Below are 11,809 nucleotides of genomic sequence, written 5' to 3' on the forward strand. Positions count from 1 at the left end.
CACTGCATACAAGTTCCAATATTGCTTATGGGAATATCACTGTTGATGCATTCTGCTTTATTTTGTGTTTAATCTCTATTAAGAGATCTGTATGAAAATAGCTAGGTACTCTTGATTTTATAAACCTGACACGTCCTTCAGTCATTTCTCTGCCTAGCCAAAGCCCAAACAAACGCAACTGAAAGACAACAGAAAATTCCTGGGCTAGCCTAACACATCGAAGTTAATAAAATTCTTATGTTTTCCTCTAAGGAAAGCGCAATGTGCAGGACACTAAAAAAATCACCAACCTCTCCAGGCTTAGGTTTGTCACATCCATTACACTGCCAGAGCGATGTAAGGACATGGTGCATAGGAATACATCACTTCTAATGACAATTTTAGGGATTTTTATTACATTTCCCACAAGGACTTTTGCAGTTGCATCTTTTATAGTGGAAGGATAAAGAAACAATGCAGAGACACGGATGCCTAGGGCCAAGGCGGTGAACAGTGCCCAACACTCGGCAGCAAAAAACCTCTCGCCCTTTGCACCTCCCCAGCCAGGCCAGCGCAATTCCCATCGCATCTGCAATTCCCACTGAATTCACATCCAGCCCCACCGCCGGCCCCGGAGTAACGCCCTGTTCTGCGAGCACTTACACGTGCGAGTAACGTTACGCGCAGGAGTCGACGCGCTGTCTGGAAACAGGCCTCGCCGATCTGACAGCTAACTAATATCGGCATGTTTTAAGTGCCTTAAAGGTTTATTTCATTTGCTTGAGTAATGAGATTAATGCGATGTTTGTTTGTTTAAGCTAAATCATACAAAGCCAACCATCTAAGTGTCCTTAATTCACAGCATTACCCCAAGCTGTGTTACCATGCGAGCCCATCTTACTGTCCTGCTTCTAACCGTACCAACAGATTCCTATTTTGCTCCATTTCGCTCCCAGAGGTCAGCCATCGCACGGAGACCTCGAGCGCCCAAACAAACCATTAAACGTTGCCACGCACCGCCTAATGTTTCCACGTGCTCCCTTTTAACATATTCAACTTTTAGACCTAAAAAGGCAGCGTATACCCAGCAGATACATACCGGTGTGTATACATACATACACACACACTGAGGGGATCCGAAACAACATTCCTGCCATGACAGCTCCTGCGCACTCAAGCACAGCACGGACCGGAGCCTGGCGATCCCGCAAACCTCACCCGTGAATGACGGATGAGATGGACAGACCGATCTGAAAACTCACCAAAAAGCAGAGTAAGTCTGCACACATCCAGCTGTACACTCTCGCTTCAAATTAAAAATAAATTTGCATACAAACGCATTGGTTTTGTTCCAACCACGACACAAGCAACATACAATTAATTTTTATATCTGTATTTGACCCGTTTTGATCAGTTTGTGTTCCTGTCCATGTTATTCTGCTCACAAGTTTCCCACCAGGGCTGGAGTTATTTCTGATGTCCCGTGGCGACCAGGAGCTGACTCTGAGTTTGAATAAATTCTGCACAATTAGATAAAGCACACGACTATAAAAAAAAGAAAGTAATCCTCCCTCGTTTCCTTCCTGCACCTAAATTCATTCACATCTGACGCAGGCATTAGCCATAATACAGGCTAACACGGCCCCTGCCAGCTTCTCACCTAGCGCTAAGTACCTGGTGTTGACACTGGAGGTACCTCATCCCTGTGATGGACACAAGGGATTTTCTAGGGAAATGGTGGGAAATGAAGAACCTGCGATCTTTCCCGAGCACTAAAGGTCACCTCCTGCAATCTCCACCTTCAGACACAGGTCTCCTCTCTGCAAGTCACCCTCTTAAAGAAAATCCGCAACGCTGGTGCTTGGGATCTGCAAATACCTGGATGCTCTCATTTAAATGATGGGCTTTCATGGATTTTGAGGTCAGAAGAGACCACTGTGATCTTCCAGCCCAACACACTGCACACTAACCAACCAACCTAAGTTAATCCCTGCTTGAGCATCATTCATTCCAATGAACAAACGTTCCCGAATTCGGCGTTTCCAAAGGTGGAGAAACCGCCAGCACCTTTCCTCTTCCACCATCAGCGGTGCCGAAAACATGGACCTCAACTCCAGCCTTTCCCTGGCTCCATCTTCCAGCTATCAGGTCTTGTTAAAACTCTGCCTGCCAGACCCAAGAGCTCTTTATTATTCAATTTATTTTCCCCATGACAATGTTAATTGCCTTAATCAATTTACCTCCCAACACTCTCCTGGATAAGTCGAGCAGACAGAGGTCCTGGACCCTTCCCCTGCATCCCTTCCCAGCTCCTCCGGCGCTCCCGCAGCCCCTCCTCGACAGGCTCCGGGGACACGGCGGCTGCCGCGTCCCTCCTCCAGCCCGGCAGCCACCTGCCAGCGCAGGCAAGGAGCACACAAGACCTTTGGCCATAATATCATATTAGCGGCGCTCGCTCATGACTCCTCGCTCCTCTGTAAAGACATGGTTTCTCCAGACAGCATCCTGGAGGTACGGCCTGCGTTGTTTGCTCTTAGATAGAGAAATTTACAGTTGGCCATCTGAGAAATGTTACCTGCTTGTATCCAAGCAATACAAATTGCTTTTACCAGCGGTCACTCCTTTTCATTATTTACCACTCTCCCAATCTTAGTGACATTTCAAGCTTTGGCAAGGGTGACTCTCTGCCTTATCACGGGTTGCTCGCAAACACGTTAAGCAGTGTAAGGACAAAAACGAGTGCTCAGAGAGGCTGCTAGAAATAGACGTTTGGAAATTACTTCTGATTTTACAACTGTATTGTGAGAACTGACACTCTGCCAGGGCTCAGCCGGTCTCTCTTTTGCACATCCCCAGCCAAAAGAAGCCATGCTGTACCAAGCTGCATTTCTTGAGGAATTAAGTAAATAAAACCCCCCACAGTTACCTTTATCAATCCCATTGATGAGCTCTTTAAATGAAAAAAGAGAAGTTAGCTCTAAAGAATGTGCTGCCCCTAAACTGGTGCTGATGGAGACTGAGTGCATCGCCGTCCTTCCCTCCTTCACTAAACAGGTCCCCTACCCCTCGAATCCTTTGCCCGGGACTCACGTTAAGCTGACAGCTCTGAGTTACTCAGCCTGGCCCGTTTGCTGCTTTTTTATACTAGAACAACATCAGCATCGCTACGGTTCGCGAGGAATTCTCCAGTATTTCAAGACTCGGTAAAAAATACGCATTACTGGCTCAGTTTACTCTTGTAAACCTCTTCGATGAGAGACGCCAGGCCTGAGATACAAAAGCCTGACTAAAGCAGTTGCTGTTTAACATTCACTTTTACCACAATCATAACAGGGTCTAAACATACCATTACTTTTCCCCCCAAAACAGTGTAATATGTTTGTCTTTTTCTATTAACTTCACCTAGTAACCTAGTTTTATTTCCAGCATTTTACAGAAACCACTTGTTCTCATCACTACCGGCCACAGCTTCTCTCTGCATCCCTGCGCTTCTTTCCTCAAGCTCTGATTTCTATTCTCTGCCATCAATTCCCCTCTCGGGCACTCAGATGTGTAACGCTGACCGGATCGTAAGGGCTGTGCACCCCGTTTCGGCACCCAGCACCTTCAACAGACCAGAGCACGGGCTGGAAGGGCGACGGCTGGACGCGAGCAGGCAAGCCGAGACCCACTTGGCCAGATTCTTCCTCCCGATACATCACAACTACATTTTTTTCAGAAACCACCTCAACAAAAATCACCGGCCGCAACCTCACTGCCTGGGGCTAAACAAGAGTGAGATTTCATACTCCAAGCAAGGCTGGAACTAGTATTTAGTGAAGTTGGGTCACATCCAAGAAAGCACAAATTCAAGAAGTATGTCAAACTTTTGGCTAGACAAAACTGAAATTGCACTTTGTCTCCCCAAATCTGCCTATGCTGCTTCCTTCTAATACAACTTTTGTTGTCCAGATACAGAGATAGAGATATATGGTTTCTGCTCTTCAAACATTGCAGATGGGAAAAATATGTCATCCTGGCGCTTCACCTAGGAATAATATTACAGCATATAAAAAACTCCTGTTTCCTTCTAGTAAGGGAAAATAGGTAGAATAGGTATTTCATCTGGGAAATGCTGTTGTCATTAGCAAAGGGCAAGAGTTGAAGTTAGCATAGGTATTCCAGTACTAAACTTCTGGATACCCTGATTCTAGGCTCGACTGGTGCACCGTCCCATTTCTGTAATAAAGAGGTGCTAGCTCAGACAAGTGGGAAATATAAAACCTCCGCGAGCTTGTGCTGTGGGATCGTGAAACTTCAGAAACTGCAAGATCATGAAAGCTGAGGAAAAGGGGTTTTTTTTTCAATATATGGAATTGAAATCAATTTCACCCACAACTAATCACAGCAAAGCTCAAGTCTCTCAACTTTTCAGTGTAACATCTAGTATTTAGCCTAATTACTTTGCTTAAATTGCCGACTTCTTCCAACATCCCCTCTCATGCAGAACCTGGTTTTCAGCATAAAAATACTAAAAAAGTCGACACTTTATGACAGCTCTACAGGTACCACTATTACCTCTTATATTTGGCCTTGAACGTTTTTAAAGAGGAATTTACAGTGTTTTCCCTCCAGCTAACACAAATAAAGGACATTCCCCCACGCACACATATACCATCGTAAAACTAAAAGGTACGCTGATAAAAGCAAGGAGGAGAGTTGATGAGGAAAGCCAAGATGCAGTTATTCAAAGGGGCCTGCAGAAGGCCGATTTTTAATTAAACACTTTATCTGGCACATAAACTATGAGCTCCTCCTGCCCAAAGTGTTCCCAGTGCATCACCCGCAGAGGAATAAGGCGGCCACGGAGACCTCGCGCCTTGGGGAAGCCTTAGCCAGGTACATATGTGGCGGCTTCCCCTAAATATAAACCAGAATTATCTATAAAGGCAGGCTGAGGACCTGCAGAGCTCATCGCACCCCACGGCGTGACACCCACCGTCTGCGCGGGAACCAGCTGTGTGATTAATTGTCAGTTTTGTTTATTTTCTGCCTTAACAACGATGCTACCGGCTCCCTCAGTGCGTAGCTACGCGGAAACTAATGGATTGCCGCCTCCTCCTTCTGCCTCTTTCGGGGACGATCCTGCACTCCTCCAACACCCATTGCTCTTCCCAAAGCCCACCAGCATTTCAAAGGGGGTAAAACATAGCCCCAGCCAGGACTGCCTGTACCTTGCAGAGCCATACACTATAGTTATTACAATATATAACCAAAAGCCAGGCTAGTTTTGGAGTATCCTACAATTTTGTGCCAACCTCCTCAGCACAGAAGCTCCTCTTTCTTCCAAAGTGAACGGGTCGCGAAAAAAAAATGATAGGCAGCATCCATTACATCTCTGTGACATTTAGCAACAGAGAATCCATCTGCATTATTCCTGGTCTCATTAAAGACTCGGCTCCTTGTAAATATTATGTCTATAATCCACACATTCTCCCTCCGCGCTGTGCTTCAGGGGTCTATTTAAGTAGTAATTGGTATGTGTTGTTGCAAAGAAAGAGTGGCTGAGTGTTTGACAACATTACACAAGTTAACGTACACGGGAGCCACTGCGGTGATCCTCGTGTGAAAAATCAATCCAGCGAGGGTCCTACCAGCATCTCTGCAAAAAACTCACAGCCAAGGCACCCTGCGCTTTCGACACCTGGGTCCCGAGAAGGCTGTGGTTTGGTCAGCCTTCACTGGGCCACCGTGGTGGCAAAGGTCCCTCCTCCTCTCATGCTGCTCTGATTGCTGCTGGGGATTAGAGAGAGGACCTGGGGAAGCAGAGCCCCAAATTCAACAACCAAGCAGGGCGCTTTAACCATATAAAACCTGCTTCTGGCGGGAGGGATGGGCAGAAGCCCAGAAGCAAGCTGGGCAGTTGTTACTTTCAGCAGGACCTCTGGTTTTCATAAGCTTACAGTACACAGGAAATTACTGCCAGATAAGGTTGGAGGAGCGAGTCATTAATAATTAAAACCTGCTACTGATGTAGTCGAGTAACTTGGGTTTTATTTGCATTTTACGGTAAAGTCCCAGAACAGATGGGACTTTACGGGTGCCTATCAAGATGCCTACCTCGATCCACCCAGAAGACCATGTATTTGAAAAACAAGGCCGAATTATCCAAAACAACCATGTAATGCAAGTGCACACAGCTCCCGTCAGCTGCGGAGCCGGGGAGGAGGACCCTGAAAGGCGACAGCATCCCAGGGAATGTCCTCCCGCAGCACAACCGCCGAGCAGCCAGGAGCCTCCGGCATCCCCCCAGAGCGGGCTCCTCTCCTGCCTGGAATTTCAGGATGGGCTAAAAACCGCATAAAAATCCCAGAAGTTGGCAACCCCACCATGCAGCAGCACTGATGACCTCCGTGAGGGGTTGACGGGTCCATCAAGGCCTGCACTAACGATGCCGAGCCCTCCCCACGGCTGCCGCATGCAGCTGCATGCCCACCCCCAGAGCTGCACGCTTCCCCCCGCCCCGGACGACACACATGTGAAACACCCAAAAATGCGGCACTGATGGCGATGGCACCACAGCTTTGATGTTTGGGGGAAACAACTGATGCTGCTCCTCGCCACACTTGTCCTCCTCATGCAGGACACGTAATTGCAGACCTCAGACCGGCCAAAGCAAACTCCGACCCACCAGCACTGACCTGCAAGACGTGCAGGTGAAAACCTCTCCATCAGGCCACTCTGGTTCTGCCACACGTTTTTCCCCTCCAACTATTCCAGCTGTATTTCTTTTTAATAATCCCAAGGAAGTTACAAAGAATGTAACGCAGGTACTAACAAATCATTATACAGCGAAAAACCACCATCAGCTTTGCCAGCAGGACCACCAAGATCTTCCCATGCATCACCACCATGCTCCCACCTCACCAGACCAAGCCCAACAAATCCAACTGACCAAAGCGAATCCCAGATCCCACGCAGCAGGGATTATCTCGCAGTCTCAACACACAAAGTTCAAGTAGGGCATCAAATCTAGGTGAGATTGGAGCAAATCTGGACTCAGGTCACTCTTGCCTTGAAGATATACACGACAAAAATGGGATTTCTCTTTCTCAACAGTCCAGTACCTCTTTTCCAAACAAGAGGTCTTCACCTTTCTCTTTGCAATCTCACCATCATGTTTCCCAAACGCGACATCCCACCAGCATTGCCGCGTCAGAGAGGAGAAACAAAAAATAATTTAAAAACTCCAGCTGTTTATTCCTGTGAAAACAATTCCTGGTTCTTAAGGAATCACCAGGGCTCAGCGTGCAAGAAAGGGCAGCGCACACCTATAAAGCATCACTGGTCGTCGCAGAACTAATCAACAACTGATTCTCCTGTGCTCTGTTACCAAAAACTCCTGCCAACTTCACAGAAAACGCTATCCGGTGCCTTCCCGGTAGTCTGTAAAGTGCCGAAGATCCCGGTCTGCTCACCACGATGGGCCTGAGCAGAAGAAGATATGCACGGCACAACGGGAAGGGCTGGTTTCCATGCCCTCGCTGGGGCTAAGCACGGTCATGGCATTTTTCATCCTTCCACCTAAGACTTACCTTTAGTTTACTTCCTCTGGCAAAGGAGGAGGAACAAAACCACAAGCCACGGGAAGATGGGAGAAGGAACGAGAGTTGGCCCAGGCGCACGTGGCTGAGACACAGCGCATTTCAGAGTCTCATCTTTCAGCATCACGTATGACGGTGGAGAAAACACCAATTCCCGGCTAAAACGTTTGTGTTGTCCCAGTCAAGAGCGAAACCAGGGGTGACTTGCCAAAACCTCCCCTCCAAAGTTTCAGTGTTCCCTGCAAGAAAGGGCCATGCAGGGTGGTTGTCGGGGTCCTCATTCGCCTGTGAGCCCTGATGCCATTCCCCCGTCAGAGCCTATCATCTAAACACCCTTAGCGCAAGAATAATTTTCATTTTAAGAGTTAAGTGGGACGTGCAGAAGAAATAAAAGATCTTTCAGGACTTTATCCTTCTTATGACAAAATCGTAATTCCTGTTGGAGCAGGAGAACAAGTATAAAAATTACTACGATCTGTACCACATTTCCTTACTCCCTGTTGTACCCAAGCCCCAGGAGCTAGGAGACTGGCTCAGGGTGCTGTTCGCAAGCTCTGTGGAATAACCAAACAGTCAAAAAGGTGATTTCATTGAGGGGGGGAAGCTGCAAACAGATGTGGGGGGAGGAGAGGGAAGCTGCTGGGGCGAGGGGTCCCTGTACACTGAAAAATCCCAAATTCCGAGGGCAGGTGTGATCACCCCAGTCTGAAGAGCTCCTCACCAGCAGCTCCACTCTCCACTTCTTCAACTTACTACAGCTAGATCATCAAGCAAAGAAAGGAATCCTTGCTAGCTCTTATGTGAGGAGTAAACATGACACCTATCAGATTTTATGAGACAGCAGCATCCACCAGATCTTAACAAAACACTTGCAAATTGCCAGTGTTTAGGGAAGCTTTTCCATTTCTTCCGCTTAAACACAAAGCCACTTTCAGTTCCCACAGCTAGTAAACAGCACCAAAAAAGCAGTGTGAATCAACCTACCTTTTCCAAAAGGTTGGGCAAACCCAGATTCAGGTTTGTTTTTTTTTTTTTTTTCATTAAAGTGCATATTCTTACTAGAGTCAGCTGAACTGAAGAAGTTTTATTTGAACTGCAGCCAGCCTGACGGATAAATCAACTTTCCTGGCCAAAGGTTTCAGTACGCTACTTCCAACTCGTGCCTGGGACCTCATACTTTGAGGCTGATGTTTTTCGCGATACGAGGAATATTATCGCTGGACCCCAGCGACAAGCCTCTGTACTGAAATGACAGCATTAGAGCCAACAGTCTGCGGCTCCAGTTTTTGCTCTGGGGAAATTCCTCTGAACATTTTCCCTCTAGGAAAAGCAAGAGTGGCAAAGGGCACAACTCTGCCCTCGAAAAGCGGGTGGGAGGGAGCAGGCAGCGACCGGGGCTGCGGCTCTGCGGGGCAGCACGCTCCCGGGCCGCCCTGTCCGCCCAGACCTCCGGCATCCCAAACCGGCTGGGCTGGGACGAAAACTACCTTAAAAGCAGGGGAAGCTGATGGCAAGAAAACAGTATCTACAATTTGTACGCTCTAAAGTTGACGATAAGAACTCTGGTCCGAGGAAGCATCTCGGTCTGAAATTCTGGGGGAAAAATGAAAACTCAAAGGCTCCCGCAAGCCGCCTTTCAAAACACAAGGAGTGGTTCACAGCTCTGACTAAACTATCTTCACTTCTATTCAGTTTTAGAAATACTCGGTTATGACTTTTAAAGGGAAAGCCACTTTGATTGCCCATATCTGGAAGAGCCTGATCAAGCGAGCAACCGCCCGCAGCCCCCAGATGCGCCCGGTTTCGCTAACGATGAAAGCCAACCTCTGTCCCCGCTCCCCGCTAATGACTAACAGGTGGGTTTCCCAAACACGTCCAAAAATAAAAAGCTCCTTTCTAAAAATACCCTCCTGCATTCACAACGCCAGACTTTCCAGAAAAATACTTGACGATAGCTGACGTTTCCCAAACAATCGCTTTTATAGCAACTTCAGGCTGCCCCTGCAGCAGAAAGTTTTGCGAGGCAAAGAATACAAATCTTTGTTCAAGATTTGGGCCCCGCGGACGAACCCATTCCCTCGGCCGGCTCCGGAGCTCGCGCACAAATCAGCTTTATGGTAATAACAGATTACAGAACACATTGCCGCAAATAATTTTTTTTTTTTTTTTTTTACACTACAGGATGTGTAATTGAAATGTCTGCGATTCAACAATCACCTCTGAATTCATAAATACCTCATAGTATTCCGAACACACTCTCCTATAATGAGACCGTCTTCAATTTTCCTTGGTAAAGAGACCTTTAAAGAATGCTAAAGCAGGTCGGCGCCCTTATGCACTGATGGAAACGGGAACAAAAGCATTTTGTCACCAGGCATCTCGTCTATCATTATTTTCTTCACTCTGCTTAAACAAACTGAAAAGTACGTGCTCCCCCCCCCCAAAATATCTGCAAGAACTGCAATTTCATTCCCGTCGGTAAGCCACCATCTGTATGAAAACAACGGTCCATTATACCTAACCGTCACCAGCTCTCATTTTTCCTGCTTCGCTAATGTTTTTTAAAACACAGGATTAAAATGTCATACCATCCCTCACGTTCTGGGGAGCCGTGCGTATCCCTCTCCTCTGGTCACGGTATACTTAATCAAGTGTGAATGATTAAAGTACTTCAATTAGAGCTACGTACATTCATTGCAGGCAATTCAAAGGCAGCGCAGAAGTCTAGCTGAAAGAAGAAATTACTTCTACTACTTTGAGATCTCCATCTCCCGCTTTCCTCCTCCCCAGCACGGCCAGGCAGGGCCATGGGACCCGGCAAAGTACCAAGAGCTGAGCCCCGGCCAGGATTTACCTTGGGGGCACGTCCCTCGGCAGGACAAAAGGCCATTCTTTCCCCCTCAGCAAGTCCAAGAAGTTGGGGGGGGGGGGGGGGGTGTCTTTTATATATATTTTTTTTTTTTTTTGGTGAAAAGAACAACCTTAGAACAGCACGCTTAAATCCCCACACCCGCGCAGCCCCTCTGGTTTTTGCTTCCTAGTGATATCCGGGAGGGTTTAAAAATTTCCAAGTTGGGAGGTGGAAAAAAAAAAATATATATATAAGAAGTATTGGGGGAATGAAGCATTTTGAGCCCTGCGGGGGGGGGGGGGGTGGGTGGAAGGAGCGAGGCGCGGACCGCCACCGCGCTGCTGAGTGACTGAGGGGGGAGTGCGGGTAGGGAGCCAAAATATTAAAAAAAATAAAAATAAAAATTAAAACAAACAAAAATTAGGTTTTTTTTTTCCCCAAAATAAAACATTTAAAAATTGATTAAAAAAAATAAACACATATTCACCTAAAAAAAAAAAAAAATACAAGCGCAGGGGTCCGCGGATACGCGGCGGCCGGGGTCCGCGGAGCTGGCGTCCGCACCGCGCAGCGGGGTTCCCCTTGCCCAAACTTTCCTCCTGCCGCCGCCGCCCCGTTAATCCACCGGCAGATGTTGCCGGCGGCTCTCGGCACTAAGTAAACAATGCGGGGCCCCGCCACAACAAAAGATTTCCCACTTCACCCCGCCGCTCCGCGCCCGCCCGCTCCTCCGCGTAACTTGCGCGGCCGCCTCCCACCACCATTCCCCCCCCCCCCACACCCCTTTTTTTTTTTTTTTTCTTTATTTTTTTTAATTTTTTTTTCCCTCCTCCATCGCCCGGGGATAGCCAAGCAAAGATGTCCTCGCCTTCCCCTTGTCCTTCTCGCTGGGTGCCCGGCCGCCGCCGCCCCCTTACCTGCTCCCGGCCGCCTCGGCCCGGCCGCCGGCAGCCACCGCGCTTCAACGCCGCATCCCTTCCCGCATCCACCGCCGGGCTCTGCCTGCCGGAGATCCACCTTAAAAACGCCACCCGCTCGCACACCGCACAAAAAAAAAAAAAAAAAAAAAAAAAGGCAAAAAAACCAACTTAATCCTTCCTTCTCCCCCCCCCCCCCCCCCCGCTCTCCTGCTCCGCCCGCCGCCGCGCCGGGAGCGGACGGGGGCAGCGCAGCCCCGCCGCGGCGCCCAGCAGCAGCGGAGGATGCTAATTGCAACTTGGGGGGGAGGGTCGCTGGCTCTTTTTTTTTTTTCCCCCCCCTCTTTTTCTTTTTTTTTTTTTCCTTTTTTTTTTTTTTTTTTTTTTTTTTTAAGCCAGAAAAGGGGGAAAGTGCCCGGGCGGCGCTGGGCGGAGCGGACGCTCCCCCTCTCCGCGCTGGGTGAGCGGAGTGAGAGGTA

The 11,809-nt window shown here is 48.2% G+C and overlaps 1 protein-coding gene across 3 annotated transcripts in view; it reads right to left on the reverse strand.

Annotated features, from left to right (window-relative positions):
• CTBP2 (C-terminal binding protein 2) overlaps window positions 1-11,468 on the reverse strand; it is a 144,709-nt gene extending 133,241 nt beyond the window's left edge. Inside the window, exon 1 of one of the 3 annotated variants that reach the window (XM_087764088.1) lies at window positions 11,331-11,468. The gene's annotated coding sequence lies outside the window, so the exon portion shown is untranslated. Of the gene's footprint in view, window positions 1-10,150; window positions 10,166-11,330 lie in introns of those variants that run through there. The other 2 variants (XM_087764090.1, XM_087764092.1) reach the window with 2 other exon arrangements.
• Between the last annotated feature and the right edge of the window lie 341 nt (window positions 11,469-11,809).

The sequence above is a fragment of the Nipponia nippon genome, unplaced genomic scaffold, assembly GCF_047370975.1.
Source record: "Nipponia nippon isolate SJK-2023a ecotype South Korea unplaced genomic scaffold, ASM4737097v1 scaffold_3, whole genome shotgun sequence".
NCBI lineage: Eukaryota > Metazoa > Chordata > Aves > Pelecaniformes > Threskiornithidae > Nipponia > Nipponia nippon.